The sequence below is a fragment of the Gymnoscopelus microlampas genome, assembly GCF_963454915.1.
Source record: "Gymnoscopelus microlampas genome assembly, chromosome: 21".
Classification (NCBI taxonomy): domain Eukaryota; kingdom Metazoa; phylum Chordata; class Actinopteri; order Myctophiformes; family Myctophidae; genus Gymnoscopelus; species Gymnoscopelus microlampas.
Window position 1 is genome coordinate 11124245 of NC_139958.1, and position 8371 is coordinate 11132615.

Consider the following 8371-nt stretch of genomic DNA (forward strand, 5'->3'; position numbering starts at 1 on the left):
CGTGTGCGTGCGCGTGCGCGTGTGTGCGTGTGTGTGTGCGTGTGTGCGTGTGCGTGTGTGTGCGTGTGTGCGTGTGCGTGTGTGAGAGAGAGAGATTGGGGGGGTGGGGGGAGGTTGTATACAAATCTAATCCTGTGTTATCTCAGGATCCACATGGAATGGCGCGGCTCCAGAGTGGATCTTGGTGAGCAGCCTGTGACGTCAGTCGTCTATATATGACATACAGTATATCTATGAGATATGACTCCAAGGTTTCAGCCCCATGAAAGCCCCTTTGACTGCCACTATACAAGTAAAGTGAATTATTTCAAAAAGTATTATTAAATATATATGCGGAAAGTGTGTGTGTGTGTGTGAGTGTGAGCAGTGGCGTGCACAGACATTTTGAGGGGCAGGTGCTCTAGTAAATTGTACTTTTTTTTGTTTACTTGGTCTGCTCTTTTTTCCCTCTACACCTATACCTCTTTGCCAAAAAGAGGTATAGGTTTTTTGTCTAAAGTTCTCCTCAGAAAAGGGATGCTAGGTTTCGAGTGGTTATGGTAAAAAGAAAAATCATATCACATAAAGATTTGGCGGACCCCCTGTAGTAACTCTGAGGACCCCCTAGGGGTCCCGGACCCCCTGTTGAAGACCCCTGCTGTAAACTGGAAAGAAAAACTTGTTGTACCCTTTTTTTCAAAAGGGCACTTCTGGTCAAGAGGGCAAAGGGCAGGTGCTCTAGCACCACCTAGAGTCTATCTGTGCACGTCCCTGAGTGTGAGTGTGAGTGCATGCGTGCGTGCGCGCGCGCGTGTGGGTGTGTCGAGGGGCACTGACAGGCTTTGAGGCCTGATAGCGTGACCAGGGTTCGATTCCCGAGCCCCCCAACTCTCCCTGTTTCCCGTCTCTCTCTATAAATCTCATCAAATGGTGCGGTACTGTACGTGGCTCGAATGCCAAATAAATAATGGACCTTGACGTGAAAAAGGTTGAAACCCACTGCTCTAATGTCATTTCTGATCCTTTCGATCCTTGTCACTCCTAATGAGAATCGTAGCGTCCTCAATTCTGCCTCCTGTCAGTGCCACCGTTTCCAAGCCGTACGGCATGGCTGGTCTTGTTACAATCTTCCCTCTCAGAGTTAAATGAACTTGGATTTTACGGGGTAGATTGGGAGTTCCATATAGATAAAACATTTCATCAAATGTGGTTCCATGGCCTATATAATGCATATCAAACCGAGACGTATGTCCTTGAAATGGAAAAAAAGGTTGAGAATCACTGTTTTTAACAGCTCTGCCTCCTATAGCAGATCGAGCCACACGCCGTAAAAACAGACAGGGGGAAAAAAAGTGAAATAAGTGTGGTATAAGAGAAGAACGTAAAGGAGAATATATGAAGGGAGAGATAGAAATACCGCAATGAAATAAAGCAAGAGGAAGTGAGAAATAGGAAGGGAGACAGACAGCCCTGTAGCCTAATTACAGTATATGCTTATCCCGTTCTAACCGGGAACACATGTCTGTCATTTTAGATTTATTTTGTCTATTCAAAAATAGCAGATATACAAGCTCATAGCGCGGCACCGAGTGCCGCGCTATGAGCTTGTAGATCTACTATTTTTTGAAAAATCGTGAAAAGTTGTGCAAATCTTTGAGTGTATGTGCTTTAAAGCGAACATTTGTAACTCAAATCTTTGCTTCTGGGGGTCCCTGGAACAAATATTTTACACATTTTCGCTTTGAAAAATACATATTCAAAGATTTGCAAAAAAATAAATAAAAAAATAGCAGATCTACAAGCTCATAGCGGATCTACAAGCTATTTTTGAATAGCCAAAGAAATCTAAAATGACAGACATGCGCTCCCGGATTCAATGGGTTATCAGCAAAAAAAGTGCCACGATTTTGACAGATCGCTAATGTATTTTTCTTTTGCCGTCGAACGACGTGTCGCGCGACACATTTCCCGCTGAAGAATAAATTAGGAGAGAGAGAGAGAAGTGGCGTATATACGTGGACAGTCAGAGAGGCGTTTGGGCTGGGCTGTATAGATTTATGATTGCAGAAGGATTTACTACAGAGTCTCTGCCATATATCCTTGTGATTGCTCTGATTTATTGGGGCTCTGTCAGTGCTCAGGCGGGGAACATTGTAAAAGGGACCACATCAATTTGCAGTGAAATCCCTTTGCTGACTGCGGGTGAAAGCTAGGTTTGGCTTAAATTCAGTTTGACTGTCTGTGTGTGGATCTCTCCCCATTATGATGAGAGAGAGACTAATGCCTATGTAAGCAGACTCCCTTTTCAATGAGCAGTGGGTGGAAGAAGTACTCAGATTTTTGAACTTATACTGTTGGTAAAAGTAGCAATGCCATAATGTACTGTAGAACAGTTTTTTACCTAATCAAATGGCCTGTAGCCAAAATGTTTAAAGTACAAAAGTACTGGAATCAAAATATACTTGCAGGTAAAAAAGTAGAGATAGGATAAAATGTTTAAAAAATGTCCAAACTTTTTCTTTTTCTTTTGCTGGTCTACAGGCTTGTAGATCAGAATAGACAAAGTATAAAATAGGGCTTATTCTAAAGTAACTAGTAATTAAAACTATCAAATAGCTAATGTACAATATTTGCCTCTGAGATGTAATGGGTGTAGAAATATAAAGTATAACAAAATAACTGAAATGCTTGTACAGTGTCTTAAAAAAAGGATTAGTACTTGAGTAAATGTACTTTCCACAATAACTGCCATTCTGATGAGAGAGAGAGAGAGAGAGACGAATGCCTATGCAAGCAGACTCCTTTTCAAAGAGGGGGAGGGTTGGGTGTCCTATCAAAATCACCTTTATTCGGTGTGTGTGTGTGTGTGTGTGTGTGCGTGTGCGTGTGCGTGTGCGTGTGCGTGTACATGTACATGTGCGTGTGCGTGTGCGTATGCGTGTGCGCGTGCGTATGTGTGTGTGTGTGTGTGTGTGTGTGTGTGTGTGTGTGTGTGGGAGAGAACACAGCTCATCTTGCAATCGATACGAGCATGCGTTTGCATAATGATGTAAATGCAGCAGCCTGTGCATGTTATCACTGACGGGCACCGAAACCTCCTATCTCCATTCTACTTTTGTGTCACTAATTACAGGGATAGTTCACCCCCAAAATGACTATTTTTTCTATTGATTAGTCACCCCATGGAGACTTTACCTTATTTTTTTGTTTTTGTCCCATTCCTAAGCCAATCATTTGATGACCGGCAGCGGTTCCGGTAGGAGACACAAGGAGTGTCCTTTGTGTTTCCTACCGGTCCGCTGGTCATCAAATTATTGACTTAGGAATGCGACAAAAACAAAAGAAATATCCATGAATTCAAGTCTCCACGGGGTGACTAATCGGTAGAAAAGAATGTATTTTTTTGGGTGAACTATCTGCCTTTAATGCCCAAAACTAGTGAAAATATCAGATCACAACATGCGGCGCGTTGTGAGCTTGTAGGTCTGATATTTTCACTATTTTCTGGGAAAATGTTGTTGTAAAAATTAACGTATTTTGGACATACAAGGTTTCTACGGTACCTGATGTGTTATCCTGAGCAGGGACTAAGAATACATGTGAGAGAGCAGGTGAGGTGTGTGAATTAATTTCTTGGGATACGTCGCTCTTCTTCACGTTATAAGACTTATCTCTTGAAGACAGCAGGCATGTTGTTTGCATGGCCTGGTTTATGAGACTGCCATCGTAATACTAGTAAATGCTTTGTCTTGCGTTTCACATCATCAACATTTTTCAACCACGCATAATCCAATCAAAATATTATTATTTTTTGCATGGCCAGATTTGTGGGACACAGAATCTATGCTTGTAAAAATGGTCAGCATTTTGACCATATGGGTGATAATGCAATCTGCTATTTTCAAAAATGTTCAACAAATTTCATTCCCCCCCCACACTTTCTTTCTCAAAACATCCAAAAATATCCAACACATTTCAATACTATGTTTCAACAAAAATAGCACAAATGGCAGACCTACAAGCTCACAATACGCCACGGTGCAAGTTGTTGTGAGCTAGTTGCTAGCAGGTTTATTTCTATAAAAAAATCCAACCTCAATGGGCCATAATCCAATTCTGACCCAAAAACCCTTCAAGATAGTCATTTGTATTCTTGACTTCAAAGCTGCAGCTGACATTTGAGAGGGCTAAATGGACTCAGTGTGGTGCCTTCCTGAAATGAGGAGAGGAATGTGCAAAGCACCCTAGTGAAGAGTTCAAAATATGCAGGGGAGCTACGGGGGCTTGCGCGCCCCCCCCCCCCCCCCCACCCCGTGCGTGAGAGAGACACATTTCAGAAATTTTGAGGGAGCTCTGAGATATTGATGTATTCTTCATACAAACTAAATAATAGGCACTATTATATAATAGGCACTACACTAATAGGACCCCCACATTGACACTTATCAGCCCGCGGACCCCCATTTGAAAAGATATGCCAGGGACCCCCATAAGAGAAGATTTCTACGAATCTAGCAGTGATTCTCAACCATTTTAACTTCAAGGACCCCCTTAAATGGCATTTCTATCTCTTGGACCCCAATTTATATTGTAAAATCAATGTTAATTTAACTCTGAGAGTGTACAAATGAAACCAAATGGACCCGTTACAGACCCATAAGGCTCCATTTGGTTCCTAACTATCTATCTCCAGCTGGGGACCCCCTGGAACTCCCTCAAGGACCCCCGGGGGTCCCCGGACCCCACTTTGAGAACTAATGAAGTAAAGCTCGTCAATGTGCGTGTTTATTCGCACATAGACATTTTCAAAACATGTTTGTTGCAGTAAACGCATTGTTGTCAATTACTATCCACTAGAAGTTCGGCCGGCTGCGCCGGCCTCACATCTAGCGCCCACGCCCACGTAGCGTCCACGCCCACGTAGCGCCCACGCCCACGTAGAGACCACTTGGCAGCGCCGATCACTGGCGTAGCGTCATGAGGGCTAGTGGGGCCATGGCCCGGTCAGTGAAGATTTGCCAGGAAAATGAATTCTGCTCCGACAACAATAGACACAGCCGCCGGCCGCCAGTGACGTTACTGAAGTGATACATTGGCTGGCCCATTCACACCTTTTACAAAGCTTAAGCTGCCTACTCCTGCCTATCAATGGTCCAAGTGTGACCTGTAAAGTAGGCTATCGTAGTCTGTAGGAGACATAAGCATGTCCTAAGAGGAGTCCAAAAGAGAATGGATCCTGGGAGTCATGAATTAAATTACAGAGGTGAGTAAATAACTACATGTGCTCAAGTACTGCACTTTACTGGATATCTATCTATCTATTTATCTATCTATCTATCTATCTGTCTATCTCTCTATCTCTATCTCTATCTCTATCTATCTCTCTCTCTCTATATATATATACATATCTAAATGGCGAAATGGCTGGGGGGAAATGGGCAATATATTGTTATTTAATATTGTTATTTTATTATGAGTATTAATAAGTTATGATGATTAATTATGTCATATGATTATAATTTTTGATTAAGATATATGATCTTATAATAATCATGGGGCATGTATAATCATTATCTAATAATCAAATAATAATACAATGAGTCATCATACATCTTTTCGGTGGCGGGTGTTATACGGAAATGTGTGACCCTGTACAATCTGGTCAAAATGGCGGCCGTTTGTGTGTTGTTGCGCGCGTACACACACACACACACACACACACACACACACACACACACACACACACACACACACACACACACACACACAAGGAATGTGTGTGGAGATGGCGGCTGTTTTTGTGTGTTTGCACAACAGTGCATGTGGACACACGAATGGTGAGTTGGATGCGTCTTTTAATAATCAGAAGACGCACAGTACTGCACACACACACACACACACACACACACACACACACACACACACACACACACACACACACACACACACACACACACACACACACACACACACAACAAACTATACTATAAAACATTGGGCACATTGTCAAATAATATAAGAAAGAGGCAAACATGTTGAAAATAGCCGATCTGCAAGCTCACAACGCCTCTCAACGTGAGGGTTGTGAGCTTGTAGATCTGCTATTTTCACAATATTGACTTGTGGAACGGAGTCAAACAAAATGGGGGGGTCCCCAGTTCAAATATGATGTAGGGGGGGGGCGGGGGATAGCCACTGCCCTAATCGGACTGAAATTACAACATAATGCAGCCTAAACGTGCGTTGCACGTGGCGGTCCTGCCATTACGTTACATACCACAACATACATCATCTACAATGGACTAACGGAGCAGCAATAATAACATTCACCACACGAATATTGTTGACAAAGTGATTGCACAGCCGCTGCAGGTATGACAACCACGTTAGAGTTAGCTACATGGCAACTATCACAGCGCCCTGTCCGTCGTCGCTGCGACTGACTGATGGCTACAGCCATAGATATATGTAAACACTACAGCAAGCTCTCTGCGATGCCATTGTCTGGAAACTGCTCGTAGCGTGACAGGACCAATGAGAGTGAGCGCTTTCGTTGTTGCTAAGATACGGTGCATGGCACACGGCGTCTCTACCCCATAGCTTGTAGATCTCTCACACATGATTGGCGTAGGCTGCGTTGCCAGGTCTGACTTTGTGTCTAAGCAATGGTCGGCTTATTTTTGCGCGCCTTTGGGCTCGTTCGCATAGTGCGCACGGCAGCGCTTGTTTAGCGTACGTCAGCGCGACGTGGCAACGGACGTGGCAACGTGAAAGGGAAGGTGCATGATGATTGGCTGGTGAAAAGAAACACCCGGACGTGAATTTTGAGTGGGCGAAGTGATTTGCATAAGTATTGGAGCATAATGCGTTTGTTATTAATTGTACATCCTGCAAGTACAGTGATGGGATGCGAAGCAGCTGGTTTTACAGGCAGAATATTGAGGAATTTTGGGGGAAAATGGGGAGTTAGTTGGGCCATGTGTCTGCTTGGCCATTGAGGTCATACACTCGTGTACACTCCATGAGTGTGGCCGTCAATTATGGTAGCAAGATGTGTTCTGTCCTCTCAACACACGTTAAGCACCGTGCAGTATGTTGTCTATCGAGTGAATGTCATCTGGTGTTTGGTGTGTGGTTCATTATTGTCACGGGATGCAACCTACTGTATGTCTGGTGTGTTTAACAAAGTAATGCAAAACCACAGCCTGTCCACTGTGTGTTGGCAATGTCATTGTTCCTCTACAGAGATAATTTAAATAACATTATTTTTATTTTTTTGTTACATATTTTTTGTTTCTTTAGCCACACACTAAATATTCTTGTATGTATTTAAATGTATTGATTAATATTTTTTGCACATAGGCGGGCACATTCACGTATGCACATGCATAAATACACACAGAACCCCGCAAAAAATAGGACTTCCCCCAAAGCCAAGGTGTAATACTTTACTCTCCCTAATAGTGTATAGCAGTGGTTTTCAACCAGTGGTCCGGGGACCACCAGTGGTCCTTGAGGGAGTTCCAGGGGGTCCCCAGCAAAATGATAGATAGGAACCAAATGGACCCTTATGGGTCTGTAACTCTGAGAGTGTACAAATGGAACCAAATGGACCTGTTAGGGTCCATTTGGTTCCATTTGTACACTCAGAGTTAAATTAACATTGATTTTATAATAGAAATGGGGGTCCCAGAGATAGAAATGCCATTAAATGGGGTCTGTAGCCCTAATGCATGTTAAACCGGGGGTCTTTGAGATTAAAATGGTTGAGAATCACTGCTAGAGCCGTAAAAATCGTCTCTTATTGGGGGTCCCTCGCATATCTTTTCCCTGGGCTAATGTGTGTCAATTTGGGGGTCCTCGACGCAAAAAAGGTTGAAAACCACGGGTGTATAGTATTACTCATGCCTCCTTCTGTAAATAAATCCATTTTATTATAAAAAAATATATCCATACAGGCAAGTCAACCACATACTGTACTGTACTGTACATGACGCAGGAATGAATATAGCCGTGTCAAACCATTCTCAGTACATTAGACTCAGTTGGTCACAAAATCCAGCGCAACTAACAGAGTCACATTTTATATTCCAGGCAGACATACACCCCCCCACACTACATACACAATTCACTATACATTCACAAAGTCATGCATTCATGCATACAATCACCATCACACCCACGCAGATTCACGCACGACTCGTTGACGACGTCACGTTATAGTCTGAGAACCCTCTGAATCAGCATGCACGGGTTGCATGAGCAAGGTCATGGCGTATAGCCTTCTCTCTCTCTCTCTCTCTCTCTGAAGAAATACAAAAAAAAAAAGGCCCTGGTCTCGGGGTGAATTTGCTCGATTAAAAGAGTTTTCTTCATTCTTCACTTTCTCCTG